Source organism: Xiphophorus maculatus, unplaced genomic scaffold (assembly GCF_002775205.1).
Source record: "Xiphophorus maculatus strain JP 163 A unplaced genomic scaffold, X_maculatus-5.0-male Unplaced_Scaffold_BN000169F, whole genome shotgun sequence".
Taxonomy (NCBI): domain Eukaryota; kingdom Metazoa; phylum Chordata; class Actinopteri; order Cyprinodontiformes; family Poeciliidae; genus Xiphophorus; species Xiphophorus maculatus.
This window is the reverse complement of record NW_019369766.1, coordinates 73539-101466: the sequence shown is the minus strand read 5'-3', so window position 1 is coordinate 101466 and position 27928 is coordinate 73539. Positions and strand designations below refer to the sequence as shown.

Below are 27928 nucleotides of genomic sequence, written 5' to 3'. Positions count from 1 at the left end.
CTTCACGGGTAAACATGTCGGTTTACAGTGATTCCAGAGCACTTTACCCTTCATCCAAACGCAGAGGAGGTGAATAATTCTTCCACTGATATTTTTAGCTTTTTCCGTGTGAGGAAAAGTGCGTTCATTTCCATTGTTAACAAAGGAGGGGATGGTTGTGACCACGGAGGGTGGAGCTTCATGCCACAAAGAGAAGCAGGTCAGACTGCCTGATCAATACACACATATTGCCAGTAAATATGCTGAATATGTATGGGATTGTTCTCTGATGGTGCATTTATTCCCCCCATATTTCCTTGTTAAATATCCTGTTTGATTCTGCGCCTGGCAGCTCTCCCATATCCTCTGTAAATTACTCGATTTGGAAGTGAGATATGAGCCGCGCCGTTTTTCACATTCTGTACTGTACCTCAAGAATCTCGTTTTGACTGAAATCTTCTCATTCATTCACGGCTTATGTTCCTGAGAACGACTGGCAGGATGGAAATCATCAATTCGCTTCCGTTCCCTGCATAACAAATACGAGTCAAGTTACCAAAAAAAGAAGAAAAAATGAGCTGGAGCCAATTCTGATGTGATGCACTTTTTAGATTGAGTTTTATTTCTACACTGATGATGTCAAACTATATAAATGAACAAGATTTCGTACACAAACAGGAAGTAAGAAGCTTCACTGCAAAAACTAGTCTAGTTTTTAATGCAAATATCAAAATGAGACAAAACTAACTTACAAGTAACTTTTCTGCAAGAAGCAGGAGTTTGTTTTAAAGTCAATAATTCCTTGAGATTGATGAAAAAAATATTTATTTTGCATAAAAAATGGGGGGAAAAAAGTCTTCTTATACAGTAAGTGTACTAATATGTCAACATGTCAACAGACTAGACAAAAATACTTGGTAACATTTTCTATTTTTGCATTTGCAGTGTATCTTTTGTGGATTTTTGTTTTTGCTTTTACTTTCTAATAATAAGAGCTTGTTTTCAGTCAATGTTGATGGAAAAGCTCCAGTTCCACTGGCAGATTGATTCACTTAAAACAAAGAAAAGCAACTTGTTATCAGTGAAATCATTTGCCAGTGAACTATTATTTCAATGTCCCTGATTGGCTCGCTTTAGACAATGACCTACTGCATTAATTGTTCAAAGTAAATTGAACATTTAAGACAACATTTCCAACTTATGAGGCACCTTGTCATAGAGATATTTAAATTATGCAATTAATTACGTTTTACGCCATTTAATTAGTAGCATGAATGACCTTAAAAAGACATATGATTTTAGCAAAAAAAATGTTGGAGTTAATCATCCATTTAAAAATAAAATAAAAAAATGCACTTACAGTCCTCCCAAAAAAAATTTTCATTAAAGTTACACTTACATTTATTTGATTTGCAATAAACAGAGTTTTGTTTTTTTGTTTCTTTGTGTCTTAGTGAAAAGTAAAACATTTATTCTATTATTATATTACAGTCTTGGATTGAAGCCTTGAATCTGAACATCCTGATCCTCCTGCAGCTTCTCCCTCTACACTCAGGGATGTGGGTGTTTTATGCATACGCTAATTCAGTAATTGCAACACAAGAAGCTGCCGTTCTGAGATCCTCAGCATCTCCAGAGACATCAGGGTAATGCTGAGGCTAAAGTTCACTTCTTTTCACTTTCTCAATAACCCTTAAATAAAAGGTTCACAGAGGTCGAGCTGAAAAGAAAGGAAAAAAACTTGTAAATGCAAATCAAATTTCAGCCTGAAGGATCAGAGGAATTAAAAATGAAAAATAGAAAATTCATCCTTCAGAAGGTAACTTCTGTCTTTACATTCGACCTCTGCTGATTGTTGAAGACGGCCTTCTCTGTTCTTTATCTCTGTTTAAATGAAAATCAGCACTTTCTTCTTTGATTCCAATTTTGACTTCTAATGATTCACTTCCTGCTAAAGAGCCCCCTAGTGGTTGAAGAAAAATCCACAGAAAAGCCGCACCGGGCTTTAAGCCGCACGGTTCAAATCGTGGGAAAAAGTATAGTCCGAAAAATACGGTAATAATTCATTCATTCATCTATTTAACATCCAGCTAACCATCCGTTCATCCAGCCATTTGTCCAACCATCTAAGTTCTTCATGTCTGTAGATGAACAGACTAGAAAATAACAAGGTTTAAATCAACGCGAGTTCAGAAATCATCCAATCAATGAAAGAGATGTTGATGGTTTTATACTGAATATTTTGGTTAAAAACTTGGCCAAACCAAGACTCAACGTTTGAAAAAAACAACAACATAATTATCTTTACAATAACTGATTCATAATCTAATTTTATATACACTTCAGTCAACTCAATCATTAACTGACATTTCAATGTCTGACCTACAAAAAAGAGCCAAACTTCAGGATTTCACATCCAAATTAGTTTTTCTTTTTTACTGTAAGAAAATGTTCAAACTCAAAATTCAGAAACCGGAAAGTTTTAATTTTAAATTGCATTTTATTCCTAATTTAACTCATCAGACGAGCTGAAAACACTCGGTTACCCCTCACATTACAGAGAGCAGAAACATAAGCATTACACTGCAAAAACACAAAATATTTTTGGTGTAATTTTAATTGGAAATATCTTAGTTCACTCAAATGAAGACAAAACGGTTTGCAAATTATTTCAGTTTTAAAAGCAAAAAAGAGTTGTTTTTTTTAAAAAGAGAATTTTTATTTTTATTTTTTTTTATCTCCAGTGGCCGCCTTACGTCTTTTGAGCTGATTTTTTTTTTATATGAACATTGATAGAATATTATAAGTCTATACTTCTTTCTCCTCCTGTTGATTCTTTAGTTGTTAATTTAACTATTCTTATTCATGCTTGAGTAAATGACATAAAAATGTAAATGAAATTAAATTTTTGTAGTATTTTAAGTGTTTTGAGATATTTGAAATAGAAACTAGACCAGAAATACTTGGTCGGCTGTTGTGTTTTGCATATTTAAAACAAAATGAACTGTGGGGCTTGGCTATTAGTCTCCAACAAACACAACAAGGTCACTGGAGTTTCTTTCATTTGTTATTCCAAACAGGCTGTCATGTGGCTGTTTCCAGCCATGATGATGAATAATGAGTTTTTGGTTTTTGGTCACAGCTGGAGTGAAGCGAATAAAGAGGCTAATTAAAGAGGACAATAACAGTTAAAGTTTAGATTTTTGGGGGTTGAAAACACTTGAAGGTATTTCCTGGATAAATCCAGCTGAATGTCGCGGTTTTGTCTCCCTCTTAGCCGCATTTAAACGTCTTCCTGCTGCAGGTGAAGCCCAGATTTTCTGCTTCAGGATTCAGCCGGACTTGGAGCTTTGCAGGAAGCGTTCGATCTCAATCCCGTCTCCTGTCTCTGGTTGATAGGACCGGTCGGCAGCGGCGGCTTACCTGGGCGCTGCACTCTGGACCGCCGCCTAATCATCTGGCCTCAAGTCAGGCAGGACAGCTGGGCCCTCAAAGGACCCAGCGCATCTGCACCGCTGCAGGAAGACGAAGAGGAGGATGAAGGAGCAGGAACTAATCGCTCTCCTCGTCTGATGGGATGTGCATAACGATCCGGCATCCTGCACTGGCGAGGTGAGTGGAGAGCTGAGCGCCACCGGGACGCTCACTTAGAAACAAAGACGGCTTCTCCTCATTTACAAACAAGGTGCAGTTAATGACCGGAGGGACGGAGCGGACTCAGCTCAGGAGAACTTTTAACTGCTGGATTAGGAGTTTAAAGAACAGGAACATTAAAACTATTCATCAGGCCCTAAATGGACCTGATGAATAGTGAGCTGCTATTGCCATGTGAAGAACCAAAACCAACCAATCAGAGCCAGGAGACGGGGCTTAGCGCTGCCAATCAGTGCCCATGGATTGTAAATTAACAATCTGGAGGTTTTTTGAAACGGCTCATTTTCCAGAAACCAAAAAACATGAAGTTATTGTCAAAAACCAGCTGGATGTTTTCCTTTAAACACATGGCTTGATTTATAAATATTAGATGTAAATGAAAGTAAGAAATTAGCAAAATGTTAACTTTTCATAGTAAGTTTCCTTTAAATTCTGGAAATGTACTCTCTAAGTTTTGGGAAAATATCCTAAAAGTTTTGCAACGATACTCTGTAAGCTTTTGATACAAAATACACGAGTTCCAGTTCGCAGCATGATTCAGGAATATATCGTATAAAATTGGTTAATAAATATTTCTACCCGAGTTTCTTTTCTTTCTCTTATGACATATTTTGCTTCTCTGTAGTAAATGTACATTTTTTTTGTAATTTCTTCTATCTTTGCAGCATCAGACGCAGGTTTAGTTTGGAAAGGCTTCGTAGTGCAGCAGCTTTATCTCCCTGCAGACGGATGCAGCTGCTGCTTCTCTGCTGCTCAGTGGGAGTTTCTGCAGGAAGCGGCTCGGCGGGGGGTCGGGTCGGGCCGAGCGATTAGCTCCGGCACATCCACGGATCCTCCGTGTTCTGAGGATCATTTGCCTTCCCAGATAGTTGACGCTGATGTGTGCCTGGCGAGGCGACGCCTCCTCTGATGGTCACATGGTTTCAGAGCCGCTAATGCTCCGATCAGTCACCAGAAATCCAGCAATCACACTTTAAAGAACATGCAGAGAGAGCGCCTGCGTCTGTTCTCCCATCACTTTCAAATAATAGCTGTGATTTGCATATATTAGCTTTTTTTTATTTTCTAAGCCTGCTCACACATCTGCTCAGAATTAGTCATTATCGTTTTCTCTGTAATTTGGCAGGGGGGCGCCACAAGTTACTCCAAGTGCTCTCCTTAGAAACCAAACAGAACTTCATCTCTGGGAAAATCTGTTTATTTTAGCTCCACACTGCAAAATCACAAAATCTTACCAAGTATTTTTGTTTAGTTTTTGGAAAAATCACTTTTCAGCAAGGTATAGGAGCTTATTTTAAGTCAGTAATTCCTTAATATTGATTTTAAAAAGCACTAGTTCCACTGGCACATTTCGCTAAATGTTTCTTTTTTAATGAGTGAAATAATCTGCCAGTGGAACTAGTACTTTTAAAAATCAATATTAAGGAATTATTGACTTAAAATAAGCTCTTATACCTTGCTGAAAAGTTACTTGCATGAAGGTATTTGCAGGAGAAACTAGACAGAAAATGGGGAATGTTTTGTGTTTTTGCAGTGCAGGTACTTTATCTCTGGGAAAGTCTCTGATTATTTTAGTTTCTTTTCGCTGCAGGAGCGGCGGCGATGTTCTGCAGGATTAGAAACGTTGATGTCTGATCGGTAGTGATGACGGCGATGACAACCTGGCGCACGGCGGCGACGCGGGAGAGCAGATGATTCTCACAGATGGTGGAGAAACTTAAAGGTTGGGCTGTTTGTCGTCGTGTTTGTTCTACTCTCCTCCTGGACCAATCGCGCGGCTCCGGAGCCCCTCTGAGTTGATTAACCGCGCTGGCTTGCCAGCAGCTTCCCTGATTGTGATTACCTTCTGTGTTTTCTAATTTGGACCCGGCTTGAAGTGTTTCTAAGTCTGAGCGCTTGACATTCCCTCGAACGGGCCACAAAATCCGTCATTAGCCGCTGCATGTGCGCGGCTCCTGCTCCTATTGTCTTTGTCTCATTTAATGCTTGTCTCGTGTGAAATGAACTATCAGGCCACCAAGAGCACTTATGATAAAAGATGATGGTGGGAATCTTGAAATATGGAGCTTTATGGGAGCCACAGCCTACTTCTACAAGGTTAATGAACTCTCACTAACTTTAATAGTCTGTTTTCCGACTCATGCATCTTCATAAAAGCGCCCTTCCCCAAAGTCTGCAGGCGAGAGGTGCCATTTCAAACAGCTGTGCCAGGCGAGCCAAATGAAAGGAACCTCATGATGAATCGCATCCTCCTTCCTTCCATTTCTGCGCCGTTCACCTCACCTGGCAAACTGTCGGAGGATTACCTTCATTCCCCCTTGATGCCGAGATGTACGCGAACGAAGAGGATGGGAGGGGGAGCGGCGTTAAGTTCCTAATCACCTGGACCGGATGAGGGCGCGGAGGGGGAGGCGTTGTCCCAGGGGTGGCATTAAAGCGCGAGCAGCCGGGGTTGGAGCTCCAGGCTCGCTCGCAGGTCTGCAGACACACAAAGGCTCACATTTTATCTGCTGTCTTTGTGTGTGGAGGCAGGTTAAAGCTGTGGACCCCCCCGATACAAACATGTAAAACATGAAGTTTGTTCACTTTGTGGTTATTTTTATTCCCTCGTTTGTGTTTAAAAGTTTGATTTTATCTGAAACAGCAGCAGTTAAAGTGAGCTACATATCCTAAATGTGACTTAACCAAATACCCTCCTTAAGTAAAAGTACAAACAACCAAACAAAAATGTACTCTAGCAAAAGTACTTGCTTTTAAAAATCCTTAAAGTACTCGTTGAATGTATTCCAGTATAATTAAGTGTGTTTTTCCACCTCATAGTCCAGTAGATTAGTTATTTGGGACCAAAGTTGCAACATTTGTTACATTTCCAGCTGCTATGGGGTTTTTTCACACCGCACTGGTTCAAACCAAGCAAACTCTTTAAAAAGTCTGTTTCCCTCCTCGCCTGTGGGGGCGCTGCACCAAGAACCACTGAAGGAAACAACATGAAAACCTCTGAAGAAGACCCTGAAGTCAATAATTCACAAAATGTAAACAAAAATGGAGTAGCGTCAGATTTTAGCGGTTGTTGGATTTCTGTTTTGTCTTTATTTCTCCTGCTAGCGCTAGCCTCTCACGTTTGTTTTGGTTGTATTTACCCAGAATACCCTGCTGTAGTCCACTTCCTGCTTTGGAGCGGTCTCCAGTCCACTTGGCTTTCACATATGCATTTGCACCAGGGTTCACTTCAACTGAACCAAGACCGAGGATTATAGGTAGGCCAGAGTTCACACCTCCCCAAAAGAGCCCGACTAACATGCTGGAGTTGGATTGAAGCGAACTAAACAGGGCTGGTATGAATGCACTCTAAGTGTGCTTACCCTCCGTATATTTTCTTTAATACGTCATAATGAACAATGCTCCATTTTTATTTTCCTAACTCTGTGACAGGTTACACTTGGACTTCTGATTCTGCACTGAAAAAAAATAAATCTTTTTTTGTATTTTAAGTATTTTGGTCTAGTTTCTGGTGCAAATATCTTAATACTTTCAAAATAAGACAAAACTCACTTACAAGTGATTTTTCAGCAGGATAGTGGGGTCAATAATTTCAATAATAGATGAAAATGTTCTAGTTCAATTGGTAGATTATTTCATTATTACAAAATGTTTTTCCCATTTTGTAAGTGAAATAATCTGCCAGTGAAATTTGTTATTTTCATCAATATTAAGGAATTATTGACAAGTTTCCTGCACTTTATAATGAAAGAAACTGATTTGGATATTTTTTTTATTTAGCCTGATTTTATTTTGTAATTATGTTATTTATTTATTTATTTTAATTTTGGTCTTTAAAATACCCCAAATTTAAAATATTTTGTTGTAGCTACCTTTTATTTTAACTTGAGTAAAAATATGTTCTTGGGAACTTTACCAACCTCTATGTGTAAAAACTCCTCCAAACAAACTACTTATTGAAACATTCAATGTTTGACACTTTGCCAAATATGCTTCAGGAAAAATGTAATTATATTGTTTTTGTTTTTTGCAGGTTTGCAGTTTGTTCATTAGGCCTTTGTTATGTTACCAGAAACACAAACACATCCCAGACACAAACCTGCAAAATAAAATATGAAACATTTGAAACCCATACGTCGCCCGGGAGGCGAGGCAGAGATTAATCAGTTTATTTTGGGCGCCGATGTAGAGTTTTATTTATATAGATATATATATATGTAGAATGTGTTTGGTGCTGGCAGCTTGTTCTTATTTTGCCAGGTGCTTTTCTTGCCTGTAGCTCAATGAAGCCATGACATCAGGTGACATTTAAAATATTTGTGACAGCAATAACATTTCAAATATTGCGGTAAAGGCATCTTTGCTGTCAGGAGAGATGAAAGCAGGAGGTGAAGGCGATATGATCGGTTTATATTTTTGGAGCTGATAAACAAAGTCTCAGGAGTCTGTAGGTGGGTTTTGGTTTGGTTGGATGTTTTCCTTTGTTCCGGATCTGGAGGGGAATGAGGTTATTTAAAGTGTCGCTGTGTGTTTGGAGCGGTTTCCTGATGAACACCTACACACAGGTAGGCCACCAATCTCAGCAGCAATTAGCCATGCCAAAAATGACAAACTTAATTGTAGACTAATGTCTGCGTCGCCGCGGTGACGGGAAGGGGGTTAAACGCTCGTGTTGTTTTAGAGCTTTGTGGATAAAAGCAGGACAGTCTTTAAGGGAGAAGAGATTCAGTCCCACAGCGCTGAGTGTGTGTAACACACTGCTGATTTACTTTATTATTATTATTATTATTATTATTATCAAATGAATGGATGTGAGGATTTCATCTTCGACACAAGCAACTGAAAAAGAGACTGAAACTGAGGAGAATTATTTTTTAAACTTTAAACTGAACCATCCAACCAACCAGTCATCCATCCATTTATCCATCCATCCAATCTTCCATTCATTTGTTCATCCATCCATCCATCCAACCTTAAATCCAACAATTCAATTCATCGTTCCATCCAACTACCGTATTTTCCAGACTGTTAGCCGCTGGTATCTCCACCGCTTTGGGTTTTCCACTAGATTGCAGCAGAGGGCGCTATTTAACGTAATAAATCTGCCATCAAGGACGCAGTCCTGCGTCTCCAAAGCCGAACCATGGATTCGTTCAGCGGCTCTATTTCCCTCCTGTACTATTAATCAGATCGATAGCTTTGAACTTAAAAGCTGCATCATATGAACTTCTTCGTGTTGTTTCCATGATGAGGGGGTAAGAGTTTGAAAACATTTCTCCGTTGTGCCTGCTGCTAGCATTGTGCTAGTTTTAAATAAAAATCAGCGCTTTCTTCTTTGATTTCCAATTTTGACTTCCAATGATTCACTTCCTGCTAAAGAGCCCCCTGGTGGTTGAAGAAAAATCCACAGAAAAGCCGCACCAGGCTTTAAGCCACATGGTTCAAAGCGTGGGGGGAAAGTAGCGGCTTATAGTCCGAAAAATACGGTAATAATCCAGTCACTCATGTATTTAACCTTACATCCATCTAACCATCCATTCGTCCAGCCATTTGTCCAACTAACAAGTTTTCTCCTCTTTTATCAGCTCCTGCAAACTAAAACCTGAACTGGAATATTATCGATTCATTTCCGGTTCATTAAAACTCTGGGTTTCATTTCAATTTGTGGTGAAAAAACACATCAGTGGTCCTGATTTATTTCTGTTCTCCAGCTCTCTTTGGGTTCCAGTTGAACCTGACAGTGAGAGGTTTTGTTCTGAAGAACTGCGGTGAGCCTTTAATCACTTAGCGTTGGTCACTCCAGCACACCTGCCCTCCTTCCAGTCGCTCTCCCTCCAAACTCTGCCCACAAATAACCGCTGTGGGTTTGGAGACGTGAAGGTCAGCCTCCTGCCCAACACGGCACAGCGAGTTTCACGCTCAGACTCTATTTCTTCGCCGTCTCCATCTCCTTTCCCGTCTCTCCAGTTACCACCTTCCTTAACTCCCATTATGGACTCCGTCTCTTTATTTTCGCTCACCGCCTCTCAATCTCCGCCTCTCTGCTTCTCTTCGCTAGCCCAGGCTTAACATGTCATTGGGAAACCTTGAGGATAAATGAGGTCTTCAGCGAGAGGCAACCATCAACTCAGCATTACAATGGAGTTAGAAACGTTATAACTCACTGAATCTGCTGCAGGATGACAGCACTGTTTGCTTTGGAAAGCCCATAAAGCCTGATGCAATAATCCTTGCAGGAGGAAAGGCAGAAGTTGTCATAAAATCAAACATATGCTCTGCAAGGGCGCTGAAATTGAATAATCTGTGACAGCGCTGTCCCAAAAAACAAATTTGAATCTCCTCTTTCTTGCTTCATAGGCTCCATTTAAATGCACTCAGTGGAAAGTAAGGAAAGAAAACAGCATTTAGGTTGGGGTGAAATATGCTCCTCGTTAGAGTTGTCAGTGGGGAAAAGCAGAGACGTTGAAGCTTTAATCGCCTCCCTTTCATGCGCGCAGTAATGGGACTTACAACATCTGTGTCTCAGAGGGTAAGATGGAGGGAGGAAGGGAAGCGGACTGCGTCTTGTGGTCGAGTATCGCAGAGACCCTCTGGAAACGTTCAAGTCGCCACAAAGTGAAAAGTGGATTATTTTAATTCAAGTGGGTTTTAAGGGGGTTGAAGTGGGAGAGAAGAGGCTGCTCCCCTCTGAAGGTTTAAAAATAAATGTCAGCCCTTCTCCCTCCACCCCTGGGTTTTATCTCTGGAGACCCCAAGCAGCCGTTCACTTCTTCATTTCTTTAAGGTTGTAGCTGCAGGTCTGTGGCAGAGCAGCTTTTCCAGCTTAAATTAGCCCCAGTGATCCCAGAGAACGCACAGACTAGTAATAATGGATATAATAAATTTAGTTGCATTTCCTTTAGCGATAAAATTGTGCAAATTGAAATTATGAAAATAAATCCGCTTAATGGAAACAACAACTCACGCTTTTTGATTTAAAAAAAAGTTTTAGAACTAGGACGAGATGGTTTTAATTTTCACAAAACCATTTCATCAAAGGGTAATGCAAAAAATACTTTTCTTTCATTACATGAGTCATGTGATGAACAGGATGTTACTACTGACAAAAACGACAAAGAAGAAGACAACAGGAAGTGGTTCTGCATGATTTTTAGTGACGTATAGCATGAACAAACTTCTTCATGCGTGATTTTAATTGCATTTCTTATTTTATGGAAACACAGCAATGTGTTTGTTTAGACATCAGCAGGATAAAAGCGCAAATTTGTAATGGTTTTATTTTTTGTAAAACCGCAATGGAAACACTTCCATCGCACACAAGTCATGTGATCAACAACAGGATGTTACTACTGATGGAACCGACAAAGATGACAGGAAGTAGTTGGAGGACGAGAGCGCTGCATGTTTTTTTAATGACTTATCATGAGCATAAACTAATTCACATGTAATTTTAATTGCATTTCTCATTTCATGGAAACACCAAAAATGGAAAATTGTGTTTTTTCAATGTTAGCAGAATATAAAAAATTTTGTGTACATTTATAATGAAAAGTGATCCTAGAGAATGCAAAACTTTCTAGTAATGGACATATTTTATCATATTAAATATGGCCACATCTTATCAACTGATTGAAGTGGCTTGTTTTAGGTAAATTATTCTTTAATATAGATAAAAATATGTATATATATATTAGTTCCACTGGCAGATAATTTCACTTATAACCAGACATTTTTTCCCTTATTATCAGTGAAATAATCTGCCAGTGTAATCAATACTTTTTCATTAATATTAAGGATTTATTGAGCTAAAATAAGCTCTTCAAAGTTGCTAAAAAGTTACTTGTAATATTAAAATATTTGCACTAGAAACTGCACAAGAACAATAAGTAATATTTTCTGTTTTGAATCAGTTAAAATCCATAAACAGAAATGTTTCCTTTAGTCAGAACCTCAACAAAAATCTAATAATTATTTCCTATAAACTAGTCAGAACTCTTCTTTTTTATTATTTCTGATTAAAATAAAGCCATTTTTGTATCTTTTTCTCTTAGTATCCACTGAAATACATGCATACATCACTAATCCATCCAGAAATCTTCTCAGCCTGATGTTGTTGTGCAGCAGGTTCGGCTGCAGAGTTACCTCTGCTGTGTGTTTGCATTCCCCGGACCAGTTCTGCTCACCTGAAACAGTAGCAATACTACTGATGTAAAAAGAGAATTTTTTTGTGTTGCTGTGATTTCAAACTTCACCCGTCATATTCTGAAACTCAAGTGAATAACTCACAGTTGTCTTTCATCTTTTTTTTTTTTGGGAGCTGAGGGAATTTATCACGTAAGCACTGCATTGAAGTTGCTTCTTGAGAAGTCACAGGACTCTTATGAAAAAACTGCAGAAGGCTGCAGGGGATGTTGGTAAGAGACGCCTCCTTCATTGAAACTGTATTATCATTATCCCAAACATGACCAGAGGATGTGTTCGCAGAGACCTTGTGACAGAGAGCTTTTGAAGCTGCTTAAACTTGACAAATCATCGTTTAATCGCTTTGCAACGTGCAAAATCAGGAATTTTATTTCCAGAATAAAAGTTCTAGGAAGAAAACTGGTCATAAGACGATAGGACATTCTACAGCAGGCCTTTGTTGTATGCATACAAAAAATAGAATATGTTATTCATTGCACAGAGTATTGCGTACTTTACTCATGTAATGAAAGCAAAAACACAAAATATTACCAAGTATTTTTGGTCTAGCTTCTAGTGCAAATATTTCAGTACACTTGAATTAAAACAAAACTAACTTACAAGTAACTTTTCAACAAGTAGATAATTTATTAATACTAATAAAATATATAGACTTGCTCCTCTGGCAGATTATTCCACTTATAACAAGATATTTTCCATGTAATAAGTGAAATAATCTGATACTTTTTGTCAATATTAAGGAATTATTAACTTAAAACAAGCTCCTGTTTCTTGCTGAAAACTTACTTGTAAGTTAGTTTTCTTATTTTGACATTCTGATGTTTATTCTTTGTTCTTTTTACAATTCAAGCCAGATATTTATATATTTTCCAAATAAAAAGACCATTTTTCCTCTCTGTCTGAAGTAAACTTTTCTTGTTTTAGATCAGTTATAGTTACCAAAATAAATTAAATTTGCTAAATGCCAGAAAACTTAGTGAGAATATTTTTTAGTGATTATTTTGTAGCAAATATTAGAAAAACACATGCACGTTGTATGGATGAATCATCCACATCTGGTTGAAAATATTATTTAAAAATGCAACAAACATTTTTAAAATGCTTGCCTCATCCAATTTGTTGATCTTAATTATTTGTGTTTATTTATTGTTGTTTGGTGTTTGGGGAAAATATGACAGTTTTCTTCCAGATGAGCACAAACAGCGGAGAATGTTTGCTTTGTCAGATATTTCTGTTAGTTTTGGACGGTTTTGCAGTCAGAGGAACATCTTACTGCGGTGCTGGAAATTAGTAAACTGAAGAGCCTCTTAATGATGAAAGACTTGAGTGATTAAACGACTAATTCTCCACTTATATCCAAACAAACATTTGACCTCGGGGTCAAGAAGGAAGCCCTCTGTCATCATTTCTAAACCCCACCAGGTTTTATCGCCTCCAGTCACCTCACTGATTTCTACTTGGATCTAAAAGCAAACAGATTAATTACGATTCAGAATATGTTTGACTTTTTGGGATGAAATAAAAAGCACAATTATTGTGTCTTCAGTGATTTTAAATGAAATTCATCAGCGTCTGTCTAATCCGGAACTCCATTAATGGAGGACGCTGCTCTTCATATTAACGTTCCTCATTCTGTTTGGGATATGAAGCCTCGTTTCACGACCTCCAGGGGAAAAAAGACATTTACTGCCGTTTATTCTTCAGGAATGTGACAAACCAAGTTGGACAGATGAAGATAATCCATAACAGTGACTGAGAATCACTAATTTGTTTGGAAGTTTTCTGTTTGATCATTATTTCATTGTGCCCCAGTTCAGTGTTTTGGTATAACTTGCTTACATGCTCGCTGTCAATCACCTGATGCCCCCTGGAAGAAAGCAGAGAGCCTGCTGGGAAATATTCCCTCAAATTTAAATTGATTTGCAAACTAAACCGTCACATTTTCAACAGCATGGCCTCGTTTTCTGCTGCGCTGATTTAAGACACTTGATAGAAAGAGTTCATTTTATAAAATGCATCTTATATAATTATTCACAAATCAATACAAAACTTTTTGTGTACACTGTGAAAACTACATCTTACTGAGTATTTTTGTCTAATTTCTAGTGCAAATATCTTTTCTTTAAATAAGACAGAACTAACTTAAATGTAACTTTTCATCAAGATATTGGAGCTTGATTTCAATAAATAATTCCTTAATATTGATCAAAAACTACAAGTTCCACCTGCAGATTATTACACTGAAAACATGGGAAAATGTCCTTTTATAAGTAAAACTTCATTAACCTAGTACTTTTAAAAATCAATATTAGGGTATTATTGACTTACACAAGCTCCTATTTTTGCTGAAACATTACTTATAAGTTAGTTCTGTCTTATTTTAAGTGTACTAACATATTTGCACTACAAACTAAACCAAAGTTCTTGGTCAGATTTTATGTTTTTGCAGTGTACAAGCAGCAAGTTAAACATAAATACAAACATTCACTGAATTTTATTTGATTATGTTATTACATATTATTACATTTTAACATAAGAAAAACATTACTGAATGGTTAAATAAAAATAAAATATTCAGATTAAAAGGAGCTAAGTGGGATAATAATAAAAATGAATGCGATATGCATTATTGTGGATACTGAGCTGCAACAGAGGAAGGATCTATGATCACTCTACTTTGTGCACCTAGGATGCACAAATTCTGCAATTAAATAATAATTTATTAATTTTGATTAAAAAATCTACTAGTTCCACTTGCAGATTATTGAACTTATAACAACTTGCACTTTTTCATCAATATTGAGGAATTATTGGTGTCCAAACTTTTTCCCACGAAGGCCAAAACAGACAGGCCACAAAAATCATCAGATAAAAATGAAAAATTTGTTTATTGTGATTATTTATTTTTCTATTTAGGTTCATGAATTGTTTTCTCCTTTGTTGGCCAAATTTTCTACTATTCTTGATTTGTGGTCAGCGGCCGAATAAAATCATTACAAGGCCCACAAATGGCCCTTGGGCCACACTTTGAACACCTCTGACTTAAACGAGCTCCATATCTTGCTGAAAAGTTACTCAAATTAATTTAGTCTTATTTCAAGAGCAGAAATATTTGCATTGGAAACTAGACTTTGTGTTTTTGCAGTGAAATAGAAACCACTCATATTTGAAGTATCCGAGTCGCTCAGAGAAAGCAGAGCTGCCGTTTTGTCTCATGGACTGTGTTGTCTGCAGATTTGTTGCTGCATGACTTCGTCTCGACCCGTACTGCTGCCACGACTTCCACCGTTCCACTCCAGCTGCTTTTGAAGCCCTAATTATTTTATCTAATGAGCCGCTTACATTACACGGATCAAAAGAACTGGAAAGCTTATAGTACTTTATTGTTTGCTGCAGCATCTAAGAACAATTTCTGAGTCAGACGTTGGTTGAGTCACAAGGTGATGTTTTAATAGAAACTGAGTCATGATCAGACGCTGAAGTAAGATCAATAAAAGGCCCCTTTGATGCAGGGAAATCAAAGAAATTAGCATTTCACTCTGGGGTCTCAGAGATGTGTGCAACATGTTGATTTATGGATTCAAACAGCCTGGAAGTGAAGAGTGTTGAATTTGAACAGCTGAACTAATACAGACGGGAAATGTTTATCAATTAAAAAAAAAAATTAAGTTAAAACAAGGGTCTAATTGTGCAATTTCACATTTTGAAAATAAATTTGCTAAATAGACACAGGCCAATTTACAGAAAACTCATTTTTTTCAAAAGCAAAATTTTTGCCGGTAGGATGCGGTGTTCTTTTTTGAAATTGTTTGGTTTTTCTTTTAGCAAAACTGCAATTGGTTGATTTTTTTTCAGGTCACACGAGTCATGATTAACCGCAGGATGTTACTACTGGCGGAAACCACTAAGAAGACGACAGGAAGTAGTTGGAGGATGATGGTGCTACATGTTTTTTAACAACTTAACACGTGAACAAACTTATTTAACTCGTAATTTTTAAATTGCATATCTTATTCAATGAAAACAGCAATTGAAAATTTATGTTTTTTCAACATTAGCGGAATATTGACAAAGTTTTGCAGAAATTTGTAATGGAAAAATAGCTAGTGGCACCAAGTAATTTCTTTAAAAGTAGATATAACAAGTGCAGGTTTGTGATTTTTTTTGCATTAAATTTTCACAATAGAATGACTGTAAAACAATCAGTAATTTTTTTATGTTTTAAATTTCTGACTATTTTATTTGTTGGAACAATTTTACATTTTCAGAATCCAACCTTTACCCAGCAACATTGTGTTCTCAAACAAAAGTTTTTATTTTTTTATTTCAAGAGTTCACAGCGTAGAAACATAAAGTATACAGTAAATATAAACTTTAGAGGTAATATAACACAGATTTTTTTGTTGCATTTTCCACAAATAGCATCCCATAGAAAAAGATTTATTGCAAAATGTTGACTGTCTTAATTTTATAATCTAAAAATGATGATGAGAACAAATTAAAGCAAAAACACAAAATCTTACCAAGTAATTTTGCTTACTTTCTAATTCAAATATCTTAGTACACTTTAAAAAAGACTAAACTAAACTACGAAAAACTTTTCAGCAAGATGTTGAAGTAGTTTCTTTTAAGTCAATAATTTCTTACTATTGATTAAAAATACGGGCAGATTATTTAACTTATTCAAATAAATTTTTCCCCATTTCATAATAATCTGCCAGCACTAAAGAAGCTCCTATATTTTCTGAAAAGTTACTTATGAGTTTGTTTTTTCCTGTTTCAGGTGCAGTAAGATATTTTCTTTAGAAACTAAAATTCTTGGAAATATTTTGTGTTTTTGAACTGCAGTCTGTTTTCAACAGACCTTGTAACATTTGCAACTATAAACAAGTTTTATTTAGCTGGACTGAGGGCAAAATGGCTCCTTCAATTATAATGGTTGCAGAACATTGTAAAAACGTCTGACTGGGAATAAATTGGGCTGATTCTAAAGTTTGCTAAACTTTTGGAAACATTCTTTTGCTAAATTTTGCGAGTATATTAAGCATTCCACATATCATGTTTTTTTATGCCTAACGTCTACCAGTCCAGCCCATTATTCCCCAGATTCCTTTCTGGTTTTCAACACTAACAGCAGCTTTTCTAGCAGCTTCTGTGACGGGGGAATTAGGTTTATCCCTCCATGTATGCAAATGAGGTCCTTCTGCTCTGGGTTGTCAAAGTAGATGGAGAATTGCTGTAAATGCATAAAAAAGGGTGAACTAACCTCTTTGAAAACAAAGTGGAAAACTGGCAACTCTGAAGTGGTGCATAAAATTTGCGTTGAAGTGCCAGCAGTGAGGGTTTGGCGGAGGCCTTGGAGGAGCACTTGGACGAGACTCGCTGCAGCTGGTGGGGTCTGAGGTCACCAACAGATGTCCTTCACAGACTCCAGCAGCGGCCTGTTCCTCTTTTTATCCCAGTTTTCATTTTAATCATCCAGACTCACTCAAATGTAACTCATTTACTCACTGAAAAAGAAGGAAAAACATCCAGAGAGGAAGTGCTTTCTGCGTGTTTTTTTTTTCATATCGCAAACCAACAGTTCATGTTAAGAAATCCAAAACAAACCAGCTGCCTCGTTTCTCACTGCTTGTATCTCCCCGTTTTCTTTTCTTATCCCAAACTGTAAAAACGTTGCAAGCCCTGGCAAAAGAAGAATGCCTATAATAAACTGATTTTATCAATTAATTTAAGTTTCTGATTTTGAAGATTGAATTTTGGAAAATGCTCGTGTACGCGCTGCTAAATATTGCCGGTTTACTTCAGCTGTATTAGTGGTGTAGAATCAACTCATAATTACAGAAAAACTGTTTATCCGCTGATGAACGGTGGCTATGCTAAAAGCTTCAGCATTCATGCTAGACACGGCTGTGGGGAACGACCAGTGTGTACACAAGCTTGATTGACAGCACTAAGACCCTCCTCCTGACTCTGACTGGAAGTAGCATATTTCTGCAGATGGTAATAGTACTGCCAGGATGAGAAAGAGGAGCTTGATTTTTTAAACAGATTATCTGTCTCATATTGTACTGTCAGGACACAGTGACAGTTGTTACAGATATGTAAAAAACATTTTATTAAAAATTACCTTCTTCAGCTTTCATGCTGAAGTACATTCTTGGTTAAATTCTCATTCTTGCTTTCAGACACGCGTCTTGTAGCCAAAACCAACAGTGATAGCCGTGTGAAAAACCATTCAAAGACGGTAGCTGAATTAAAACACAAATTTACCATTTTAAAACCTCCAAAACTGCTTTTCAGAGCATGAGATTATTTCTTTATGGCTTTAACTAATATAGTTTGCAAAAAAAAAAATTGTTTCTTCTTTTTCTCTTCTCTTGGCAACTTGTTCCTACGTTTTCCGTGGCCCATAAATATCTAAATATATATATATATATTAATTTTTATCTTATGACTTGTGTTGGTAAAGTTATAGCAAAAACAAACATTTATTTATTTTTATCTGATTTTGGAAACTTAGAAGTTTTATTTGTACCTCAAACAATTTGTACGTTGTCTAATTGCACAAATGCTGCTGTAGCATGTAGAGTTTAGCTACTTAGCGTGACATAGTGAGCACAATATAGCAGCTAACCAGCTTATTTCCTTGATGTTACTATCATCTTCATTCCAAAGATCTAGTAAAAGCATACATTTATAAAATTATATTGTTAGTAGGTAAATGAAGGTTAATGATTTTTCAGAGCTTGAATGGCACACATAGCTACTTGTGTGTTTTAGTTTTGTAGCTTTGTAAGAAGCTAATTATCCCATTTCCTCTTTATGATATTATCATCTCTGGATAGACATGAACAAAACCCATAAATATATAATAAGTACTAATCACTATGTCAATTTAAATGATGCATTAATCCAGCAATAATTAGCCTATAGCAGCTAACTAGCTAACTTTCTTTGCATATTTTTCTTAAATAGAAAGGAAAAGAACCCAAATCAAAACAAAAAGCTAAATATTAGCTGCCATAAATATGTTGTTAATGTAAATAGTGTTTGCAAAAGACAAATGCTACTGCAGCCTATAGCTTTAGCTTGTTAATCCTAATGCAGCTGCTAATTCCTTCACTTTGCTTAAAGTAAAGGGTTAGTACAGAACAATTAGCATTAGCAGTGTCTCAAAGTAACAATACATGGTACCAAATTAGTATTGGTGGTATAAACAAATACCTAAATGGCCTAAATAAACATGAACATTTGATATAATGATGGTGGATTTTCATTCAAATAGTCAAAGCCTGAATCTTATTTCTTGACCCTGAACTGCCACCAATTATGAAGAAACTGCTTTTGAAAACCAATTTCCAGTTGTGAATGAGACGGCTGGCAAATCTGACCACGTTTCTCTTTTATTAAAGCCGCCGTGTTCAGACGCACTGCAGCAGCCTGCTATAAAGTGGTCACATTACAGCACCAGTTTATTAAACTCCTTAATAATTCATGCATTACCCCTACTGTTGATATTCTCACATTGATTTATTGCAAGGTTGATAATCAGCTTACCCAGATAAAGGCATAATAATGGCTGAACTTCTGTTCTTGAAGCACATAATCAAGTAGAAAGTCTCCACCATGACCTTATATTGTTATCCCTTGTTCCTAATTGGTGTTTCCTATGATGATGTTTAGAAATTAATTACTTTTATGAGCGGTCCTGCTTCGTTACGTGGCAAAGTGCCCTCTGTGTTTTACAACCATGAGGCAAACCGAACGGTGGCACCGCTGTCAGTCTGATTGATTACCTCTGCAAATGTCTTAAGGTTGAGCCTCTCACCTCTCGACATTTCACTAGTTTCCTTTTCCTTAACTTTGACTCCAAAGTTGACAAAACGAATAACAAGAGCAGGGAAATACCAAACAGTGAAATCAGCCGTAAAAAGGAATAAATGTCAGGGAAAGATTTAGCAGGAAAAAATGAGCTTTAAATGAGACAGAATTCACATTTATCACATCTTTGGGTCTCAGCTGCTTCTAAAGTGTTTAAAATAAACACCCTATCGCTTTTTGGGAGCGAGTTAAAGCAGTGTCTGGAAAATGAGTCATTTCAAAAACCTCCCAATTTTTGAGTCACATTTGATGGGCACTGGTTCCCTAGCAACCCAAGTGGAACTCCAGCACGTTTGGTCAGCTGGATTTACTGCTGTATGCACAGCACAATGGCTGCTGGAAAAGATGAGTGTTTTGTTTTTTTACTTACCATGCAGAAACCACTTGCTGCATCCTTGTTGGTTATGCAGGAGGTTCCACTTCTGCCTTTCAAAGCTGTACAGTTTTATAATTGCGCATCTGTGAATTTAGGTGACTTTCCTGTAAAACGCTGGGGACTTTTGTGGAATTTAGGGAGTTGTTTTTGAGATATTTTTCTGAAATAGACAAGTTACTTTCCATGAACTTGAAGGGTCCTCTTTCTAAATTCTTGAAATGTACATTCCCAAAAATTAGAGAGCACTTTACTGAAATTTCCAAGTTAATTTCCTGGGAGTAACAGGTTAAGTTCTTGGATCATGAAAGTTTAAGCATTAAATTCCCAGAATTTAAAGGACACGATCATCAAGCTTACAGATTCCTTTCCTGAAAACATTTCCTGTGTTTTTTTTTTTTTTTTTTGGTTATGTAGTAGGCTCCAGTTCTGCTTTTCAAACATGTCCGATTGTATAATTGCTCATCTATTCAGGTGAGTGTAAGTGTTGAGTTGGGGGCGTGGCCAGCAGCAGCCTATTTGGATTTAAAGTAAAAGAGAACCTAAACAAATTAATTCTGACTAAAAACTTATTATTTAAGAAATATTTTGTGCAAAAAATGTAATGAAAATGTTTTGTTTAGACCATAGACCCATTCTAACCAGTTTGAAGAAGCATAGCAGGTCACCTTTAATGTTGATGTTGCAAGATGGCGACAGTGAGATCTTCCTGAGATTAGTTCTTCTGTTTTCTTCTAATTTTACCCGCTTTAAGGAGCAAGGCGGTTCTTTTATTCTTTCCAAAAAGGCTTTTGAATTTATTTTCAATACCAAGATTGTTGTTGCATTTTAAATAATTCATAACAATTCGTTTTTAATGTACTTACAAGTCTTGGCTTTCCGCATCTGAGGACTGGACTAGCATAAATGTATATATATCCCCGAGCTTCAATGTTGTAATTCATTCGTTGGGGATGGAAGAAGCACAGAGTGGAGGGTTTACGTCTTCCTGCTCAGCACAGCCCACTCACCTCCAGCCCGGCGTTTTCCCAGCAGTAAATGTCATGCTCCAGCCGTGGAACAATAACTCTGTGCTGCCTACATGCTGCCTACTATTCAATGTGGATAAGTGATTTGCCTTGCAGCTGTGTTGACCTGTAAAGTATACTCACCAGGCCTTTTGTTATTATGAGCTCTGACAGCGGTTCAGAGGATCTGGAAGCCTAACCTAACCGGAGGATTTTCATATCAACAATTAATGAGTTTTGTTTAAGAATAGCACAATAACACTTTGCTTTTACAGCTTAAAATGGAAATATCAGTAACAATGTCCTGGTTTTATTAGGTGTATCTCCCAAGCACTGAAATGGGTGGAACAGGGACATTTAATTATATTAATCACTAGTTCCTATAGTGATTGTTTCACTTATAACAAGATATTTTCCCCATGTTTTAGTGAAATAATCAGCTAGTAATTTTTCAGCACTATTAAGGAATTATTGACTTAAAATAAACTCCTATATCTAAAGTTAATAACTGACCTAATTCAGCAGATGTCCAACCAATTGGTGCTTGTCGTCTCACAATGAAAGGAATGGAGATTCCATAAAAAATCACTAAATCTAACCAAGTATTTTTGCTTAGTTTCTAGTACAAGTATTTTAATACACTTTAAATATGACAAACTAACTTAAAAGTAACTTTTCAGCAAGAAACATCTTCCAGTAGAACCAACTCTTTTTCATCAGTATTAACATTAAACAAGCTTTTATCATTCTGAAAAGTTACTTGTAAATTAGTTTAGTCTTATTTTAAGTAAAATATCTGCAGTAGAAATTAAACCAAAATTACTTGGTGAGGTTTGTGTTTTTTAAAGTTTGTTCTAAACGCTCATCATGTTGCATCCAATCATCTTTATTTTAAGGTTTTTCTTGACTGAGTGATGGTTTGTTTATGCACCAGTGTGGTGTGGAAAAAGTTACTTTTTAAAATTCAAGTTGCATTGCTGCAGAATTTCTCAACAAACATGGAGTCACAAAACAAAAAAATAAAATAAAAAATCTTGATAAACTAGCAGGAGAACAGAAACCCTGCCAAGGCAGAAATCTATGTAATATTTAGCACCAATAATATTGTAATTTCAAATTTTAATTAAAAATTGAGAGCTTTTTTTTTTTGCAAATGCTCCATATTACTATTAATCTAGGTATTTTGAAAGGATGTCATATTAGCACGCTCCGCTGGAGGTCCAAGAGGAAGCGTTGGTCTCGCAGCAACTGGAACGGTTTTTGGTTTTTGGGGAGCAGAAAAAGCTCTGAAAGATGCTTTGTGTTTCATGCTGCTGGGCTCCCTGCTGTGCTGCCCTTTCATGGGAACAATCTTTCATTTTCATACTTTCAAGAGCATTACTAGAGGAGCTGCAGCAGGTTGACTTTCTGCCTTTCGTCAGTTATTATTAACCGAGTTGGGAGATGAATCCGGTTCCATTTCAGTAAATTAATCTGTGCAAAAAGCAACATTTGATGAGAGATTGGTTTAATTAATTTTCTGGCTTTGAATCAGGATGCTGTGGCTTTCATTTGCGAGGTGGAGCCTTTTCTAAGGGCAGCAGTTATTTATACTTAAAGGTTTTAAGGTTGATTAAAAAGAAAAAAAAATGAGAAAACCCCGAGGCGGATTCCTGACTCAGTTGAAGAAAACTTCACTCCCCTCATTTCTAATGGCTTAGAGTCGCAGTAATTTGGGAAACAGTCGTTCTCATACAGTCACGTCCAATTCTGAGAGGATTTTCTCCAGAATGGAGGGTGAGCCTTCATCAGCTAAAGAAAGAGTGACTGACACGAAGCAATCCATTTGTGAATGTTTAATAAGTGAATGGAGAGGCAATCTGCGCTCCAGAAATTGGAACTGTGCAAATGATTGAGTTTTATTAGATCAATGATTTTATTCTGAAACGTAATAAATGAACTCAGGACAGAGTCTAATAAACTTGTTTCTGAGATGTTGATTTTATTCTGATTGGTGCTAATTTTAGCAAATTACTGGTTGTTGTGATTATATATTAGTAAAATATATTAAAAGGAACACTTGCTTTTAAATATGTATGTTTTTGGCCATAACTTGTCGTATGTTAAAAAACAGCAGATTTTTAACAGCATTAAAGCTGTTCTGAGAGCATTAAGATAACTTTAAAACTGTAAATCTATTACATTATGGTGAAATAAATATTCAGCAATTCACAGTTTTTCAAAATAAGCATTTCTAAAGGTACTTTTGATATGAAATTATTCCCAGGTGTTCATAACAATCTATGGTGGCGTGTTAGAAAAAGCTAAATTATGATTTTCTCGTAAGTCACACAAGAATAAAATTGACATAATATGAGATTAAAGTCAAGATTTTGAAAATTGTAACATTATGAAAATAAAGTCATAATTTTTCAGGAATGAGATAAAGTAATTTTATGGGAATAGTCATAGTATGACCCTGATCATGACAAATTTACTTTTTTCTTGTCTTTTATTATTTTATTCTTATATCGACTTTATTCTTGTAATTTTATTTTTTTACTTAGTATTGCCTTAATACTCCTTCATAATTTTGTAATTATGTTCTATAAATGAGTTATTTTCATTTTGATCTTCAAGATACCAAAATTTGACATGCGAATCGATACGCTGAGCAGCCAGCCGACGACTTCCAGATGAGCTTTTTGAGGAAAATCCAAAAGTTTCTGACTGTTTGTAGAAATCAGATCATGTCTGGGTGTTTTGGCTTCACCTGGGTACAACACATCACGTCTATCTGTCCACAGCTTTTCCTCAACATGGTTCACAGCTTGAAGCCACAGGACTGATTTAGATTCAGATGGTAAATATTTAAAGCCTGTTGACTTTTCTGACAGGAATCCACTTGGTCTTATGAATTCCTAGATGACCCAAATCATCGTAGATTAAAAAACAGGGGTACATTTCTGCCAAAGAACTCAGAAATTTAAGGTTAATATGAGAAATAAAATAAAAAATTCTGAACTCCAAAAGTTGAAAATTTTTGTGAGAAAAAAATTCTAAAGTTTTGGGATTAAACATGGAAATATTCAAGGAAAAAACAAGAAAATTTCTGAGCTCCAAAAGTTGAGCATTTGCAACAAAAAGATCCTAGAAAGTTTTAGGTTAATCTCAGAAATTTCTCACCTTGTTAAGTCAAAAATTCGTGGGGGAAAAAAGGAAGAAAATTTGAGATTTAATCTCAGAAATATTCTTGAAAAAAAACCTGGAAATAGTTGAACATTTGTAAAAAATAAATAAATAAATAAAACTAAGGAATTTTGACATTTAATCTCAAAAATTTTCTAGAAAAAACTTGAAAGTCGAAAATATCAAGTTTCAAAAGTCAAAAATGATCAACTTTGCATCTCATAAATTTCCAAGTTATTTTCTTGAAAATTTCCGAGATTGAGCTCAAATTTTTTTTCTTGAAAACTTGCAACTTTAGAAGCTCAGAAATTTCCTTGTTTTTTCTAGAAAATTTTGAAGATTAACCTAAAAATTTCTGCAATTTTTGTTGGAAATGTATCTTTCGTCTTAGAAGTTCTTTCATTTTCCCTTTCGGAGCGGCGCCGTTCAGACTGACATCTCTTTGGGAGCGGTTTCATCCAGACTTTGACCAGACGATAATCTCATTAATCAATAATGTCTCAGCCTCGGCTCACAACATGAAAGCTATTACAACAAGTCACATTCTCTTAATTAAATCCGCCCTGAAGCTTCGACGCGAACATCCACGTTAGAGCCGAATGCGTGTTGAGGCGTGGAGGGAAACTCCAAAGCTTCGCCCCGGTGTCTCTGCGTCAGCAGAGCAATTAAAGCTAGGCGAGTCAACGAGAGACGCAGGAAAACAAGAACACGATGAGCGTGTCGCCGCCAACTGATGGGTTGGAAGCGTGTTTACGGCGAGCGCAGGCCTTCCGAGGGGCCGCCGCCTCCCAGCCTCCAGCTGCTCATCATAAGACCTAAATCCTTCTAACAAACTTTCCCTCTCAATGTCCCATTTGGTCCGTCAGCGCCGGAGTTCTTTTGATCAGGAAAGGTTTTATTCTGACGGTTGTGTCATCATGTCTACATATCATAAAATCAGCAAATAAGTTGAGTTACTTCAGCAATTCAGTTCTAAAAGTGAAACTCGTTACACTTTTATGCTTTCATTGACAGATTAAGAGTTTTGTCCAAATTAAATTCAAACAGACTTTATTTATCTGAAAGGGATTGTAGCTCCAACCAAAGGTGGGCAGTGCCCAACAATCCCATGTTAGAAGTGAAATAATCTGCCAGTGGAAATAGAATTTTTTCATCAGTATAAAAGAATTATTGACTTTTTTCTTGCTGAAAAAATAGTTATGTTAGTTTTGTCTTATTTCAAGTGTAGTAAAATATTTGCAGCAGAAACTACACCAAAAATACTTGCTAGGATATCAAGACATGCTAACACTTCCTGGATGACACCAAGCTCTGCTGATCCACCTCATTTGCTATTGATGCTCCTCTTTAAGTCTCCGTCTGGTCAGAGAGATGTTGGAGTAGGGGATACAATGGATGGAAGAGACAGTGTGAACTTCCTCCTTCTTCTTTCCTTTTCAACTCCTCTGGGATTCTGGGGGTCAAAGTTCAAGCGTTATTCAGGCCACTGAACTAATCAGCTGCTAGCAGTTGTGAGACGACACCTTGTTGCCGTGGTTACGCTTCATGACAACTCTCTGAAGTTGGAAACCGATGAGCTGCACGGCATTAAAAACCAGCGCAGCAGAGCCGCTCCAGCTTGCGCTATTTTACAATTTTATCAATTATGGAATTAAAAATGTGTTGGGATGATGTCGTCTTTGAGTGACTTTTTGAAAATCTAGCAAATTGTGTGTGTTCTGGTGTAATGAAGCGTGAGTCGAATTGTTTTCTGAGTGTTGCTGGTCTGTCACGAAGCTGACAGCCGTGTCTGTTCCTCGTCCTGTGAGGACAGCCATGTTCACTGGTTCAGCCCGTGTGGCACAAATGAGATTTTTGACATCTTCACTGATTTATTTTGGGATGTTTTCCTGTCTTAAAAACTCAGTTTTGACAGCTAACATGTAATGATGGAGGATTTGCCAGATTTCATAGAAAATGACGCTCGCTGTTGCTGGCAACAAAGTGAGGCCAAAAGTTTCCAGATGATTTATGTGCAAATTAGTACGTTTCTAATAAATAAACAATAAATTAAGGAGTATTAAATTTAGCAGTCGATGACAAATTAATAATTGTGTATTGAAACCTTTTTCAGTCTCAAATCTATCTATAATCAATAATATTTATTATCAGTCCTCTATTGCATAGTTTATATAAACTGAGCTTTATTTGTAATAAAATATTCTTCATTTATCAATAATAAACCTATTAGATCACTAATATGTATTCAAACTATCATGGTTTTATGAATAAATCAGTAAAGAAAAGAAACATAACAAAATAAACATGAATACCAATAACTTTTTAAGGAGACGTTTGAAGGAAATTCAGAATAAATATTTGGAGTTTTATTAAATATCATGTCAGATTTCAAAATTGAGCGTATTGACCAATTTTTGACGTTTGTCATGACAAATTCCTTAATTTTGTACATTTTCAGCATCGTCAACAATCTAGGAGGAAGACGTTGTTTGTCTTTTAGTTTTAATTCTCTGAAAGTTCCCTCTATTCCCTCGTTGAAGTATGGGAATATAAATAACTTTTTATATTTTCTAATCTGTAAGTAAAGTTGGTGACATTAACTCACTCACTCACTCTTTGGTTGCCTAGCAATACTTTGGTTGCTAGGTAACCATACAAAGTAGCAGTTTCAAGTTGCTCCAACATTCTCAGGCGTACTTCACTCCTTGGAGGTCATATATAGAAGAAAAAAGAGGGTTAAATTTCCGCCAAATTTGTTTTAGATTAATCTCAGAAAATTCCTAGAAAAAAAATGTGAAAATTTCTGAGCTCGAAAATTTTTTAATTTGTTATAAAAATGTCAAATTTTGAGATTAATCTGACATATGCTGTCATAGATAATGCCTAATAACTTCTTAAAAACAAAAAAGACTGAGGAGGCGTGAAAGGTCACATCACGTTTAGCAGTATTTTGGATATTTAAAACAAAAAACGGATCAATTATCAATCAATTTGCTGGAACTCTAAAAATTAAAATGATCAAAGTGGTATTTGTTTTCAGTTCTCTTTTTTTCCCACACATTTTTTGCAGGAAATGCACCAGTTTCTCCTGCTGCAAACCCCTTCCGCAGCATGATGCTGCCACCTCCATACTTGACAACTGGTACTGTGTCCTCAGGCTTGAAACCTTTTTCCTCCAAATGAAACGCTGACATTACGGTGGAACAGTCCAACATTAGCTTCATCGACCAACACATGTCTCCAGTAATTAAACGTTTTGTCCCTGCAGGGATTTGCAAACCGTCCTCTGACCTCTGCCGATGCTTTCAGAGTACTGGCTTCTTCACAGAGGGATTTATAAATCATGCAGAAGACTGCTGACCTGACAGTTGTCCAGTTGACAATCATTGACTAGGAGATCAAGCCACTAATGTCACTACTGAAGAAGCAGAGTGATGCTTTGTCAATCTGCAGTGTCAAATGGCAACACTCACTGCTGAAGGCAGTTTAGAGAAACCAGTAAACCCAGTCTCCATGTGTTACCTTCATACAGGATTTAAACCCAAGGCTGCAAGGAAACATTGCCTACAACTGCACCAACATGTAGCCAAACAAATTCATGGAAAGATGAGTTAAAGGGAAAAGTTTTGTAGAACAAGGTGTAATGGTGCGTTCAAACTAA

The 27928-nt window shown here is 36.7% G+C and overlaps 1 long non-coding RNA gene across 1 annotated transcript in view; it reads left to right on the top strand.

Moving 5' to 3' along the window:
• The first annotated feature begins 3383 nt into the window (after positions 1 to 3383).
• Positions 3384 to 27928, top strand: part of LOC111607890 — a 40659-nt gene continuing 16114 nt past the window's right edge. Inside the window, exons 1-2 of the long non-coding RNA XR_002752453.1 lie at positions 3384 to 3591; positions 5225 to 5356. This is a non-coding gene — a long non-coding RNA (uncharacterized LOC111607890). The remainder of the gene's footprint in view (positions 3592 to 5224; positions 5357 to 27928) is intronic.